The sequence below is a fragment of the Neovison vison genome, chromosome 2 (genome assembly GCF_020171115.1).
Source record: "Neovison vison isolate M4711 chromosome 2, ASM_NN_V1, whole genome shotgun sequence".
NCBI classification, from domain to species: Eukaryota; Metazoa; Chordata; class Mammalia; order Carnivora; family Mustelidae; genus Neogale; species Neogale vison.
In genome coordinates this window covers 98771983-98788251 of record NC_058092.1, presented here as the reverse complement: position 1 = coordinate 98788251, position 16269 = coordinate 98771983, and the positions used below count along the sequence as shown (strand labels likewise).

The following is a 16269-nucleotide window of genomic DNA, read 5'->3' as shown; positions in this document are numbered from 1 at the left end:
AGTCTTTGGAGCCCAAGAGAAAAAAACCTAAAGTTTGTTGAAATTGACAGTTTTTCAACAAATGACTCAGCCAAGTCACTTAGCAGTGAGGCTCAACAACCCCTGCCTAGAATAGGTCACTCTAGAAGCGGTAGTAGAGAAGGTCTAAGAGGCTATGAACTTGGAAGAGCTTCTCTCTGCTTGTCTGGCTGTGCCAGTTGGACCACAGCACTTGGGTACAAGGATGGAGATGTTTTCTCTGAATTTAAAGCTTTCCCACAGTTCAAATGCTCTTTCCCGCATGCATCAGTTCAAAGGCTTCATTCAGTTGTTCAGAAGGCAGATTTTGAGTCATAAATTCATCAACTTTAATCTTTTGGGGCATCTATTTGGACACCAACTTTGGGACACTTTGCATACTCTTCCATTCTCCAAAGGCAGTGCCTTTCCGTATGTGGCCTGTGACCAGCTAAAACGGGTGAGTGGCGATTTCTTCCCCTGAAGCGGCTACTCCAACTACCATGATGACTCCCCGGTCTTGGTGGTGGGCCTAGAGCACGGCTCTCATGACTTTCACGTAACCAGCACACTTGAAGGAATGGGCCACTCTCCCATCAGTCATTTCAGTGAGCACTTCCTGGATGGGTGTCCAGAAGTCCTGGGGTTAATAGAGGCTCCAAACTCCTTGGCCCTTGTGAATTCATCTTTATCAATGTCCACACCAATGATCCAGGATGCACAGCCCATGAGAGCTGCCAGTCCAACTCCTCCTAGGCCAAAGATGGCACCAATGGAGCCAGACTGCCCTTTGTCAGTGTTCACAGCGGCGTCATGATCAGTTGAAATGCCATAACCCAGAAGGCAGACTTTATCCAGAGGTGCTAAATGGATCAATTTTAGCAACAGAGATGTCAGCCACAACTGTATATTCAGGAAATGTGCTGGTTCCCATGGAATGTAGAATTGTCTTTCCTTTGCAAGTAAATCTGCTAGTACCATCTGGCATTAGTCCTTGTCCCTTGAGTAACTCTTACCGTCTGCAAAGGTTTGTTTTAGGGTTTAGATAAAAGTTACATTCTCCACACTGGGATATGAAGTGGGATGACAGTATCATCTGCCTTCAGCTTAGTAAAGCCTTCGACAACACTTTCCTTGATTCTAGCACCTTTAGGGCCCAAGATCATTGGAAAACTCCCCTCCGGATCAGCTCCACTCAGGTTATAGGCATTGGTGTGGCAAACTGCAGTGGTGATCATCTTAATTCTAACTTAACAAGCCTTTGAGATGCCACCTCTACCTCCCATACAGAGAGAGGCTCTCCTGCCTCCCAGGCAGGTGAAGCCTTGCACTTGATAACGTGGTTCGCCGTGTCCTTGGACTCAGGTCAGTGAGGGGCAGACATGGTGGGCCTCATGGGGACATCCCATTCTTTTTTTTTTTTTTTTTTTTTTAATTTATTTGACAGACAGAGATCACAAGTAGGCAGAGAGAAAGGAGGAAGCAGGCTCCCTGCGGAGCAGAGAGCCCGATGCGGGGCTCGATCCCAGGACCCTGGGATCATGACCCAAGCCGAAGGTGGAGGCTTTAACCCACTGAGCTACCCAGGCGCCCCCAGGACATCCCATTCTTAACTACGAATGGAGAGTTGAGGATTACCAGACATAGCCAACGAGCATCTTTATCGTGAAAGACTAGGAACAAAAACAGAAGAAACCCCATGAGGAAAACAGATGGAAACCCCATGAGGAAAACAGATGGTGCAAGGAGGAAACTTTCGTTAAGAAATATATCCTCAGATGGGGCGCCTGACTGGCTCAGTTGGTAGAGCATGTGACTGTTGATCTTGGGGTTTTGAGTTCGAGCCTCACATTGGGGGTAGAGTTTACTTAAAAAAGAAAGATGTAGGGGCGCCTGGGTGGCTTAGTGGGTTAAAGCTTCTGCCTTCAGCTCAGGTCATGTTCCCAGGGTCCTGGGATTGAGCCCCACATTGGGCTCTCTGCTTAGCAAGGAGCCTGCTTCCCCCTCTCTCTCTCTCTGCCTGCCTCTCTGTCTGCTTGTGATTTCTGTCTGTCAAATAAATTAATAAAATCTTAAAAAAAAGAAAAGGAAAGATATATCCTCTGAGAAGAAGATAAAAAAACAAGATGCTGTTTTATTAAGGAACACCCAGAGAACAAAACAGCTCTTAGGAATGTTGATGGTAGCAGAAGTTAAAATTCGATATAATCTAGGAATTAAAAATTTGGGGATGCCTGGGTAGCTCAGTGGTTCATTGTCTGCCTTTGACTCAGGTCATGATCTCAGGATCTTGAGATGGAGTCCCTCATCGTCATTCTCATTGCTCAGTGGGGAGTCCGCTTCTCCCTCTGCCTCTGCCTGCTGCTCCCCCTGCTTGCTCCTCTCTCTCTGACAAATAAATAAAATCTTTTTAAAAAATTGCCAAACTGTCCCAGAAAGTGGGGCCAAAAAGGCAAAAATAGAATATAGAGAAAAGAAAAAGGATTAGTTCAGAAGATCAATATCCAAATATTTTGAGATTAAAAAAGAGAGGAGAGAGAGAGAGAGAAAAAAAAAAGAGAATAAAGAAAGAAAGAGGAAGTCATCAACACAATAATCCAGAATTTTCCAAAACTGAAGGATGTGAGTTTCTAGATTCCAATGTCCCAGCACAACAGATGAAAATAAACTTCAGAGCATATTGTGAAATGTCAGAATACCAAGGACAAAAAGATTATGAAAGATACAGGGGAGATATCAATAATCAAGAATCAGTAATGCTCACTAGGAAAATGTTTGTGGTATCCTCCATACTGGTGATAGGGAGGGTGGTGTATTTTTTCTTGAGCTCCTTGTCATGAACCCAGAAGGGCCCAGGCAGGCACCTGGGGGTGATGTCAGGCATCCTCAAGATGATACCGGTAGTTCATTCTCAATACTGTTTATATAAACAAAGAATGTGAAGACATTTCCTAATAAAAGAAGAGAATACAGCAACAACTTTGAAAAAAAATCTAGAATCTCTGTATCTTCATGCTTCTCAAAATTAGCTCTGGAAGCTAAAAAGATAAAGGAGTAGTGCCTTTGGAATTCTTATGAAAATTTTCCAACCTGTGACTACACATAGTCAAATTATTAGGTTGAGGATAGAATAATGACATTTTCAGTTAAGTGAGATCTCAAAAACACTACCTGAGTATCTTTTCTTTTTTTCTTTTTTTTTTTTAAGGTTTTATTTATTCATTTGACAGAGAGAGATCACGAGTAGGCAGAGAGGCAGGCAGAGAGAGAGGAGGAAGCAGGCTCCCTGCCGAGCAGAGAGCCCGATGCGGGACTCGATCCCAGAACCCTGAGATCATGACCTGAGCCGAAGGCAGCGGCTTAACCACTGAGCCACCCAGGCGCCCCCTGAGTATCTTTTCTTAAGGAGCTGCTGGAGGGTGTGCTCTTCTGATCCAACAAAGGGAAACGGTAGGGTGCCTGGGTGGCTCAGTTGGTTGGGCGACTGCCTTGGGCTGAGATCATGATCCCGGAGTCCCAGGATTGAGTCCTGCATCGGGCTCCCAGCTCCGTGGGCTGGGGGGTCTATTCCCTCTGACCTTCTCCCCTCTCATGCTCTCACTCTCAAATAAATAAATAAAATCTTTTTTTAAAAATTAAAAGAAAAAAAAGGAAAACAGTAATGGGAAACTTCCACAGAGATTGGTAAAAAGGAGTCCCAGATTATAAATCTTTAAAAAAACGTTAAGGTTCATGAGATGGGAAAATAATTCTGGATTAATCTGGGTGGTCCTCAAATGGGTAAGTAAAATCTTAAAAAAAAAAAAAAAAAAGTTGGGGACACCTGGGTGGCTCAGTTGTTAAACATCTACCTTACACTCAGATGATGATCCCAGGGTCCTGGGATCTAGCCCTGCATTGGGCTTCCTGCTCAGCAGAGAGCCTCCTTCTCCCTCTCCCAATCTTCCTGCTTGTGTTCCCTCTCTCACTGTCTCTCTCTCTCTGTCAAATAAATACATAAAATCTTTAAAAGAAAGTTAAGGTTCATGAGATGGGGAAATTATTAATCTGGGTGGCCTGATGTAATCACAAGGGTCCATAAAGGAGGGAAGTTGGGGGTCAGAGAGGGAAGAAGACGCTGAATGGCTGGCTCTAAAGATGAAGGAAGGAGATCATGAGCCAAGGAATGTGGGCAGTTTCATGGCACTGGAAAGGTAAGGAAACAAACCAGCCCAGAATGTTCTTCTGAAGAAATTCAGCATTATAGATCCCAATTTAGACTTCTGACCTCCAAAACTATAAAATATATATTTGTTTTTTTAAAGCCACTAAGTTTGTGGTAATTTGCTTTAGCATCAACAGAAAACTAATAAAATAATAAAAACGAATTAAATAACTTTGATTAAAATGGTTAAAAATGTGTTTATTATAGGCATTTTGGAAAACGCTGCAAGAAAGAAGAAAATGAAAAATATTCAGAAACCACCACTCAAGGATAGTCACTCTATATCATAGGGTACTGTTTTTAGTTTGTTTGCTTAAATATTTTATTTGACAGAAAGTACAAGTAGAGGAATCCGAAGAGGGAGAGGGAGCCTGCTCAGCAGGGAGCCTGAAGCAGGGCTCCATCCCAGGACCCCAGGATCATGACCTGAGCCAAAGGCAGATGCTTAATGACTGAGTCACTCAGGTATGCAGAGGGTGTTGTTTTTAATATCAGTAGGGCACACAGTCATGGAGAGAAACCCCACATTTCATTCAAGTTCAATACAATTTTGTTGTATACCAAGGGGATGGAAAATAAGTAAGAAAAAAATAATACAGATTACTGGGGCACTTTTTAACTTATTTGTGAGTGGATGTTTATATTTTTATTTTAACCTCGCTTTCTACCCTGAGGACTAACGTTTACTTCATTAGATCCTCTTTGCTTCCTCTATCTTTAGAATGTATTGCTGCATATTGGAACTCTATTTGCAAGTGACAGAAAGCTAACTAAAAATATCTTCAACAATAAAAGGACATTTACTGGTTCATTTACCTGCTAAGGACAGAGCTGGGTGCTGGGTCAACTAAATCCAGGGGTTCTTTGTCATTCTAATTGTTTTTCATCCCTTTTTTTCCTTTTCTGGCCTTATTCTCTCCTCCTACACAGAGGCTTCCTTTGTATAACGGGAGCCAAAGCCAAGGCAGCTCCAGACTTCCATCCTCCCACTTTAGTAATCTCAGAAGAAACAAGTCTATCAGCACGTATAATTCCAAAGAAGGGTTCCAGTTGATCTGGTCTGGATTTCATGCTTGGTCCTCTGACTCAGGTATGACCAGGTGATTGGGGTCATGTGATTAGCCAGGCTTGGATCATGTACCTGTGGTTTTGGTGGTAGAATACTACAGTAGGAAGTTGACTAGATTAGAGTGATAATTTCCCAAAGTAAGATGGGGCTGATGCTTCCTCCAGAAGAAGGAGAGAAAGAAGTTAGATAAAAATAATGTATCAAGTATACTTTAAATCTCCCCTAGGGTAAAAGATAACCCTTTTGATTTAGCAGGCCCATGATGATGAGCAATTCACCCATCTACTCCCCATAATGTTCTTTTTTACAGAGAAGAATGTAATAGATATGTAATGGCTATTATGGTATAATTTTAGTAGTGGTGAATAGGAATGTTTTTAGAGGTCTATTATATAGTTTAGGCTGGAAAACAGCCATAAAAGTTGAGAGATGAGGGATAAGTAATTTGTTATTAAGAGTAGGTTGAGATCTGAAGTTTCTAATACCTTTTATTTTTTTTTAATTTTTTAAAGATTTTATTTATTTATTTGACAGACAGAGATCACAAGTAGGTGGGCGGTGGGGGGGGGGGGAAGCAGGCTCCCCGCTGAGCAGAGAGCCCGATGCAGGGCTCCATCCCAGGACCCCGAGATCATGACCTGAGCCGAAGGCAGAGGCTTAACCCTCTGAGCCACCCAGGCACCCCTCTGATACCTGTCTTTTAAAACATATTATAAAGATTCAAGATTATCCCTCCAGGGGTGCCTACTACTTGTCCCTTGAACATATGCTCTCACCTTCTATAATAATGGAAGTCTTTGCTGGGCACGTGGCTGCTTAGCCAAACACTCATCCCCCAGTTTCCCATCCAATCATGTGCATCCCCCACGTGACTGGGTTGTGTTCTGTGAGATAGGGACTGAAGTGATATATGCAACTTTCAAGTCAAGCCCTTAATTTCCACATTCACCAACCAGAAATCTTACAACTGGGTAGTGATGACTTATCTAACATCATACCATCAATTACTGTCGAGCTAACATTAGAAGAAAGGATGGCAGATAGACAAGGAAGAAGGAGGATACTGGGCTGATAATGATGTGAACAACGTGCTTTGTATTTGTTTTATGTAAATGATTAAATTGTCTGTGTTCAGTAGCAGTAAATTTCCATTTTAATGAGATTTGGATTTAACACAGTAATTCATATACATTAAAATGAGACTTTACTTATATTAAGAATTATTAATATCGACTACAACATTTTGACTTATCTTCAGTTAACCTTTAGTTTCCCAGGTGCTTGGGTGGCTTAGTGGGTTAAGCCTCTGCCTTCAGCTCAGGTCATGATCTCAGGGTCCTGGGATCGAGTCTTGCATTGGACTCTCTGCTTGGCAGGGAGCCTGCTTCCTCCTCTCTCTCTTGCCTGCTTCTCTGCCTACTTATGATCTCTCTCTGTCAAATAAATAAATAAAAATCATAAAAAACACACACACAAAAAAAGAAACTTTAGTTTCCCAAAGTTAATTTTGCACCATCATAAAAATATTAATTATAGGGGATCAAGCCCCTCATCGGGCTTTCTGCTCAGAAGGGAGCCTGCTTCCCCTGCCCTCTCTCTGCCTACTTGTGCTCTCTCTTTCTCTGTCAAATAAATAAATAAATAAACAAACAAACATCTGCCTTTAGCTCAGGTCATGATCCCAGGATCCTGGGATTGAGCCCCACCTTGGGCTCCCTGCTTAGCAGGAAACCTGCTTCTCCCTCTCCCACTCCCCTGCTTATGTTCCTTCCCTAGCTGTCTCTCTGCTGAATAAATAAAACCTTAGAAAACATATTAATTATAAGAGAATGTCAAATCAACTGAAGAAAAGTACACTAGTGGGGCGCCTGGGTGGCTCAGTGGGTTAAAGCCTCTGCCTTCGGCTCAGGTCATGATCTCAGGGTCCTGGGATCGAGGCCCGCATTGGGCTTTCTGCGCCGTGGGGAGCCTGCTTCCTCCTCTCTCTGCTTGCCTCTCTGCCTACTTGTGATATCTGTCAAATAAATAAATAAAATCTTTAAAAAAAAAAAAAGAAAAGTACACTAGTAATATTAGTTTATATACAATTTGCTATAGGTAGAAATGCCTTTTTTTTTTTTTTTTTTTAGATTTTACTTATTTATTTGACAGAGAGACAGCATACATAGACAGAATGGCAGGCACAGGGAGAGGGAGAAGCAGGCTGTCCGCTGAGCAGGGAGCCCAACGTGGGCCTCAATCCCGGGACCCTAGGACCATGATCTGAGCTGAAGGCAGCTGCTTAACAACTGAGCCACCCAGGTGCACCTAGAAATGCCTTAAAAATGTATATTAACAGGGGCACCTGGGTGGCTCAATTGGTTAAGCATCCAAGTCTTTATCTAAGGTCTAGGTTTTGATCTCGGGGTTATGAGTTCAAGCCCCACATTGGGCTTGGAGGCTACTTTAAAAAAAGCAAAATGGACATTAACATCTTGTAATAATGAAATTTTGTTCACATGAAAACATAATCTCATTATGCATAACTTAGAAATGAAATGGAAGTTACCCCAAATGTCCCATTATATTTCAGTAAGTGAAGAGAAATGCTTTAAATACAGTAGGAGAAGGAGAGGTGTTAATACCCTTCTATAATTTTCTTTCTCCCGGTCTTGAAAATTGTTGGTCAAGTAAATTACTTGAGTATGGAGTTTAAGATTACATAATTAGGACAGTTAAAAGCTCAGCTTCACCTTATCTCTCTGTTTCTTCTACTATGCAATCAAAGTCTTGTAAAAAGGAAAGATGTATGTACAGCTTAGAAAGTAGCTTTCTTAAACTGAATTCTGTTAGTGACTATATGTTAGGCTTTTGCTGGTGATTGTAATTAAATTTTAACCACTCACTAAAAATGGCCCAAAGAGCATCTACTTCACCACACTTAAATGTCCTTTGCCTTATTTTATGCCTTGTGCTTTCTACTAAGTTTGAACGTCTTCCCTTCAATCCACACTCTGTTATTCTCTCCTACTTTTTAAAATAGATTATTTATTTATTTATTTATTTGAGAGCATGCAGGAGCTGGGGGTGGGGCGGGGAGAGGGAGAAGAAGACTCCCTGCCAAGTAGGGAGCCCAATGCAGGGCTCCCTCCCAGGACCCTGGGATCATAACCTGAGCTGAAGGCAGACGCTTAAACAACTGAGCCACACAGGGACCCCTCTCTCCTACTTTTGAAAAAAAACTGCCTATTTCTTATAGTGTTCTTGTTTGACCATAGAGGGCACAAGGTCATCAAAAAGTTAAATAAATTGGGACGCCTGGGTGGCTCAGTTGGTTAAGCGGCTGCCTTCAGCTCAGGTCATCATTCCAGCATCCTGGGATCAAGTCCTACACTGGGCTCCTTGTTCAGCGGAGAGCCTGCTTCTCCCTCTGCCTCTGCCTACCACTCTGCCTGCCTGTGTGCGCTCTCTCTCTCTCTCTCTAACAAAAAAAAAAGTTAAATAATTTGTTCAGGCAGCAATGCATAATACTTGCTCTCTACTCCATGACTTGAGAAAATGGAGATAATTTATGCTAATGTTTTACGTACTAAAGAGTACTTCTGTTCTTTTCCAAAGGTTAAATTTAATTTCACAAAGACTTTGCTTTCTTTGTTTGAAATATAAAGGGTGCCCAACTCACCGGAAAAATAAAAGATGATCAGTTTGTCTTCCTAGACTGTTAGATTCACACTGAAGATCTGTAAGGAAACAGAGTTCTTCTATATCTAAAATAGTAATTAGTTTGCCACCATTAATCTCAATTTCTTAACAAAAAATAAACAATAGCATTTCTTGATATACTCCATTTATTACAGCGCTTTTGCATTATTTTGTTCTGTAGATAGATGCAAAAAATGCAGTGAATGTATTACAATAGCATACAAAAAACAGATTAGAAAATTAGAAACCAGAGAAGCATAAAACAATGAAAATTGTAGCGTAACTAAAAGAAATTTTCATCAAGGGCAACAATACAAATTCCTGGTACTTTTCTAAATTTGCTGAATTTAATATTTATAAAAAAGGAATTTTAGGGATGCCTGGCTGGCTCAGTCTGTGGAGCACGTGACTCTTGATCTCAGAGCTGGAAGTTTGAGCCCCTGTTGGGTATAATAGGCAGGTCCATCCTCCCCAGGCCGTGATTCACACCAAAACCCTGGAATCAGGTATAACTGCTTTCTTCCACACCCTGCTGGCTGTGAAAGATTGGGTATAGAGATTACTTAAAATCTTAAAAATAAATAAATAAAATAAAATAAAGGAATTTGAAAGAGTGACCAGATACCTTTTTTTTTTTTTTTAAGATTTATTTATTTGAGAGAGAGCACAGGTACACCCACGGTGGATGGGGGCGGGGTGTAGAGGAAGGAGAAAGAGAAACTCAAGCAGACTTGTGCTGGTTGTGGATCCCAGCACGGGGCTTGATCTCATGACCCTGAAATCACAACCGGAGCCAAAGTCAAGAGTCAGACACCAAATTGACTGAGCCACCCAGGCACCCCTGGAACCATATATCTTAATGCATCAATGCCTTCTTGTGGCATAAGAGGGAATAATAAAATGAGTGTGTCTTTTATGTTAATACTAACTAATCAATTGTAATTGCTATAATTACTACTTTGCTACTTTCTCCTAGTATTCATTATTCCTGAAAACACAATGATAGCACAGGATATAATTTATTCTTTGGCAATATATAAATTGCAGACCCTGCATTTTCAATACATTTCACTTTACAGAATTTGTATTTGTTAATAAAGAGTACAATGTAAGTCCATCTGTTTCAAGGCTAAAACCTTTTAGTGGGCACTGAATGTTACTTGTTTCTAAGCTCCATGAAGGAAATCTAATCTCATGAAGGAAAGGACATTTGAAAGACAAGGCTTTAGAAAGGGCACCTGGGCGACTTAGTCGGTTGGGCGTCTGCCTTCCACTCAGGCCATGATCCCAGGGTCCTGGGATCGTATCCTGCATGGGGCTCCTTGCTCAGCAGGGAGCCTGTTTCTCCCTCTGCCTGCTGTTCCCCTGGCTTGTGCTCACTCTCTCTCACACACATAAATAAGTAAAATCTTAAAAAAAAAAAAAAAAAAAAAAAGACAAGGCATCATAAGGACAAAAAAGTGACATAGGTCATCAGCAATAACTTCCCTCAGAAACTGCCAGACCAGTCATTGCCTTAGCAAGATATTTTGCACAGGTACTTTATGCTTTGGACACTTTGAGGCAACCCTTCTAACAATGCTAACCACTTTACCACCAATTTAATTAAATTTTATTTTATTTTAGATTTTATTTATTTATTTGACAGAGAGACCGAGACATTGAGAGAGGGAACATAAGCAGGGAGAGTAGGGGAAGGAGAAGCAGGCTTTCTGCTGAGCAAGAAGCCCGATGTGGGGCTCAATCCCAGAACCCTGGGATCATGACCTGAGCCAAAGGCAGACACTTATCCGACTGAGCCACCCAGGTGCCCTTTACCACCAATTTTAGAATGACAATGTTTTGTTGCCCATTTTTATTCCAATTTTTGAATTTCTAAACTTTGTTCATGGTACTTATAAACTGAGGGAGAGTCATGTGCTTAACTGAGAGACGTCTGGTAGTATAATGGTCGGTGACGTTTTTATAAAAAGTGTTGCTAAGTACAAGATATTTTGGACTGCAACAACTTAAAAAAATCAAATGGTGTCACGGTTTCTTTGTGATCTGAAACAGGACTTTGTAAAATTTCCAGCTGTGGACTGACCACTTCTGCACAATACCTGTGACCTCCGGGTGTATTACTCTACAAGGCACCCAGCAATGTGTTCCACCAGGCAAGAGTATATCCTGCCAACTGTCCCCTAACTCATTTCATTTTGATCAGTATTCATTATTTACGCTTAGCTGTTTGTGGCTGTACTTTTCTCAAAAACTGCACTGATGTATATTTTGCCAAAGGGATATGTGATCTTAGATATCACAGGTTTTGTAAGAGGAAGACCTTGGTATTCTAAACTAAAGTGTCAAAGTTGTCAAGGAAAACTGCTCAAGCCAAAATCTGGGTTTACAAAAATTTTTTTGCACTTAAATCGTTCAGCAGCCTAGATGACAAGTTGTGTGAAAGTATAATTAATTATCCCATGTGTTGCAGTTCAGTTCCCGAGAGAAAAATCTGAGATGGAAATTTGCATGCAGGAAGTTTATCAGGAAGTGTCCTTGGCATCGGCACCTATGGGAGATTGAAGGAAGAAGGTTTAGGCAAGAGTTGAACTGTGATGTTGCCACCAAAGCCTCAGTTAATCCCTACTGGGAGCTCTAGGGCGCAGATGACACTTTTGAGTCTTTCTGCACTTGGCGGAGTTAGATGGGCCTTGGTAAACCCCGTCAACCAGTTACTGTGTGTGGGCTGCTCCTGGTGAGGTGGCCTGCCATTAGACAGGTGGCTCTCTTTAGCCAAGGGCAAGTTCCAGAGAGGAGCCTTGGCTGAGAGTTGCCAGCTATCCACTGTCCCAGAAGCTGAGTGCTTCAGACCAATGGGGGCTGACCTGGGCCTCACAGACCAGCATCCACTACAGTACAAGATGGGCCATGGTAAGAAGTGTAATAATGGGGAGCGCCTGGGTGGCTCAGTGGTTTAAGCCTCTGCCTTCGGCTCAGGTCATGATCTCAGGAACCTGGGATAGAGCCCCACATCGGGCTCTCTGCTCAGCGGGTAACCTGCTTCCCCCCTCTCTCTCTGCCTGCCTCTCTGCCTACTTACGATCTCTGTCAAATAAATAAATAAAATCTTTTAAAAAAAACAAAACCAAAAAAGAAGTGTAATAATGGTAGACATTTTCTGCAGTGAAAACAGCTGAGATGGAATTAGCTACATCCTGTGCTTTAAGTATGTTACAGCCCTGCCCAAGAAACTACAGTAGCTTGCAACTGCATCCGTTCAATTCTAATCCCATTCTCTGGTTTAGAAGAACCACCACAACAATCTGCCTTACCCTAGCCATCGAAAGTTCTACTTCCCACATGTTCCCAGTAGTGATCTTCAAGTTCAGTGAAGTCAATGGACTCACTTCTTTATTCCTGCCCATGCTCTTCCCTTCTCTACCTAAATCTAGTAAGCTTCCATACACAGGTCATGGTATTCTCTTCCTTCTCCAGATTTGCAGCCCACAGGGTATGCCATAAATCCCCTCCCCCCTTAATTATAAATGATCTCTTTCTCCAGTGGTTTTTGGTATGTTGGGGGAGTAGGATCCCCAACAAAGTGAAAGCTCCTTCGCAGCAAGGATTATGCCTTGTATCTTCCCATAGCATCTACCACATTAGTGGGCATATGATTAGACATTGAATAGATTCAGAGGTTTAGAGACAAAAGAGACTTCAGGGACCACTTAGTCCAACCTAATTTTACAAGTGATTTAACAGAGACTCAGAAAGATGAAGTCATAATCCTCCTCTCAACTCCCACATTACTTTGTTTGTATTTTTTAATGGCATTTATTACTTTGTATTTTTTACGTTAATTACCTGCCTACCTGTTTTACCAGTCTTTATCTATATTTTTATGCGCTACTTCTCTCCTGCTGATTACTTACATGCTGGTGTTCTCTAAGGCTCTGTTGGGTTGTTTTACCCGAGCCATCCATTCCCATAGGCTTCAATTACCACTAATAAACGGAATGACTCACTAATCCGTATCTTTAGCTGTGTGACTCTGCCTGAATAGTCCTTAGAAAACTCCATGGGATGTTCTGCAAGATTCTTAGTGCTCAACTTGCCCTCGACGCCTCCCTGATCCTTGTATCCGACTAACCACCAAATTCTATTCATCTACTTGGGAAATGTCACACGATTCCTGACCTCCCCGCAGTCCCCCGGCATTCACTTCCACACATCACGAATACTAGGAACAGCCTCTTCCCTTTTCTCCTGGGAACCATTCTTTTCCTACTACTTCATCCTCAGATCTGCTACCAAAGTAATTCTCCCTCTCAAATTGACCTAATATGTCACTCCTTTCTAAATCTTCTTTAAATTTTTCATTAAAAAGTCTTCATTGGCGGGATACCTGGGTGGCTTGGTCACTTAAGTGTCTCTCTTGATTTTGGCTCAGGTCATGATCTAAGGGTGGTGAGATCAAGCCCGGTGTTGGGCTCTGTGCTGGGTGTGGTGCCTGCTTGGGATTCTCTCTCTCCCTCTCCATCTGCCCCTCCCCTACTAAAAAAAATCTTCATTGGCTCTTTGTTACCTGTAATAAAAGCTAAACTTCTTACCATAACATACAAAGCTAGCCACAGAGAGGACAGATAGTGAGCCTTATGGTTAAGACAAACTTCTAGGAGTAAATTCTGATTGTAACTCACAGCTATAGGACCAAGCAAGTTTATTTATTCCTTTCGTCTTTCTTCCATGTGAAAAATACATACAGTAATTGTACTACTTGATAAGATTTTTGTAAGGAATACATAAATTGATACACAGAAAGTGCATAGAACAGTGATGGTGCATATTAAATTCTGCTCTTATTTCTAAATCTAAGACAAGTGAGGTTTGGGGTTGGGGGTGGGTGATGGATATTGGGAATGGTATATGTTGGGGTGAGTGCTGTGTATTGTGTAAGACTGATGAATCATAGACCTGTACCCCTGAAACAAATAACATGCTATTTGTTAGTAATAATAATTTTTTAAAACCCAAGACAGGTTATCTTTTCAGTCTCATCTGCCAGTTCATGATCTGAACCTAATTCACAACCTATAGTAAATTTTCATAATTCTCCAAACCCACCATGATATACCCTTTCATTATTTTGTCCCTTTCCATATACTTTTTCCTCAGAATACTTTCCCTACTTTGCTGCTGGTGAATTTAATGCTCATCCTTCAAGGAACTGGTAAAGGTCATATCTCCTTGCAGCCTTCCATGAGGCACTTACAGTCTTCATTATCAATGTTCTCTAAGTGGTAAACATACTTTTATATTTACTTATCACACATTATATTAGTGCTCCTTGTTTACTTGTCAGTCCTCCCAGCCAGGATAGGAATTCCTAGAAGCCACACCTTAATTTTTGTGTCTCTGATGCCTACCTAGTACGGCTCCTAATACATATTGGGTATTCAAGAACTGCTTATTAAAGTGAACTAATTTTTTTTTAAGGATTGGGGGCATCTGGCTGGATCAGTCTGTGAAGCACACAACTCTTGATCTCTGGGTTGCGAGTTTGAGCCCCATGTGAGGTGTAGACATTACTTTAAAAAAAAAACTTAAAAAAAGAAAAAAGAATTGAATGAAACTTTAAGACATTTTTGGCTAGGAAGACTAAAATAGATTTTAAATATAGCTATTTTCCCAAAAATTAATTTGTAATTTCAATTTAGCTTCTATTTGTTTGCTTATTTGGTTGGATTTTCATGAAATGATTTTATAGTTTATCTAGAAGAGTAAATATTTGAGAAGGGCCAAGTAACATCTGACAAAAATGAGTAATAGATGGTTTGAATTCCAAATAACCATAAAATAAATCTTATTATAAAGCTATAGTAATTCACACATACTATCACTCGAGCAGAAAGGGACCTAAATTAGACCAAAGGAAAAAACTGAAAGTAGAAAACAGACCTAAATGTACATAATATTTAATATGTATTTAAAAATCTTTCTCAGGGCACCTGTGGCTCAGTTGGTTAAGTGTCTGCCTTTAGCTCAGGTCATAATCCTGGAGTCCTGTGGTCCATCCCCATACTGGGCTTCCTGCTCAGTGGGGAGACTGCTTCTCCTTCTGAACCTCCTCCCTCTTGTGTTCTCTCACTTTCTCCCTCTCTCAAATAAATAAATAAGTAATCTTGGGGAGAAAAAAATCTCTTTCATATCAGTGAGGAAATCTAGATTACTCAAAACAATGGTGTTGGTGGGGCACCTGGCCGGCTCAAGCCCCACATTGGGTGTTGGGCCTACTTAAAAAAAAAAAAAAGTAAATAAGAGCAAAAGAGTGTTAGGAAAACTGTAAAACCATTTTGCAAAAATATATACACCTCAATCTTTTCTTTATTCCTTGTATAAGCATACATTTTCTTTATTTTTCTTTTATGTAATCTTTGTACCTACTATGGGGCTTAAGCTCATAACCCCGAGATCAAGAGTTGCACACTACTGACTGAGCCAGCCAGTTGCCCCATCTGTTAGCATTCTTGTAGAGGATCCCTTGTATGTGAAAAGTCAGTTCTCGCTTGTTGCTTTCAAAATTCTTTGTTTTGTCTTTTGACAGTTTGATTAAAATGTCTTGGTATGGGTCTCTTTGTTTTCTTTGTTTGTTTTTAAAGATCTATTTATTTGAGAGAAAGGGAGAGCATGTACATGCGTGCACAAGCAGGAGGAAGGGGCAGAGGGAGAAGGAGAAGCAGATTCCTGGCTGAGCAGGGAGCATGATGCAGGTCTCCTTCCTAGGACCCCAAGATCATGACCTGAGCTGAAGGCAGACACTTAATTGATTAAGCCATCCAGGTGCTCCTGTATGGGTCTCTGAATTAAATTTCCTTGGAGTTCATTGAGCTTCTTGGATGTTTATATTTCTCTCTTCCAAATTTGGGACGATTATTAGATTTGGGACCATTATTTCTTAAAATAATATATCTGCCCCTTTTTCTCTCTATTCATATTCTGGGATTCCCACAATGTTTATATTGGTCCATTTGATGGTTTCGCACAGGTCTTTTAGACTCTGTTGTTTTCTTCTTTCCCATTTTTTTTTCCTCCTCCTCAAGAGTGATCATTTCCATTGTCCTATCTTCAGGTTCAGTGATTCTTTTCTCTGCCTGGTCAAATCTGCTATTGAATTTTTCTTGTAAATCTTTCATTTCATTTGTTGTAATTTTCACCTTTAGAATTTCTTTTTCATTTCATTTTATGTTTTCTGTATCTTTACTGATATTTTTCACTTTGCTTATAATTATTTTCTTGCCTATATTCATGTCTTCCTTTACTTCTTTGAACATCTTTA

General features: G+C 41.0%; 1 pseudogene; it reads right to left on the bottom strand.

Moving 5' to 3' along the window:
* Positions 1-244: 244 nt before the first annotated feature.
* LOC122899184 overlaps positions 245-16269 on the bottom strand; it is a 41347-nt pseudogene continuing 25322 nt past the window's right edge.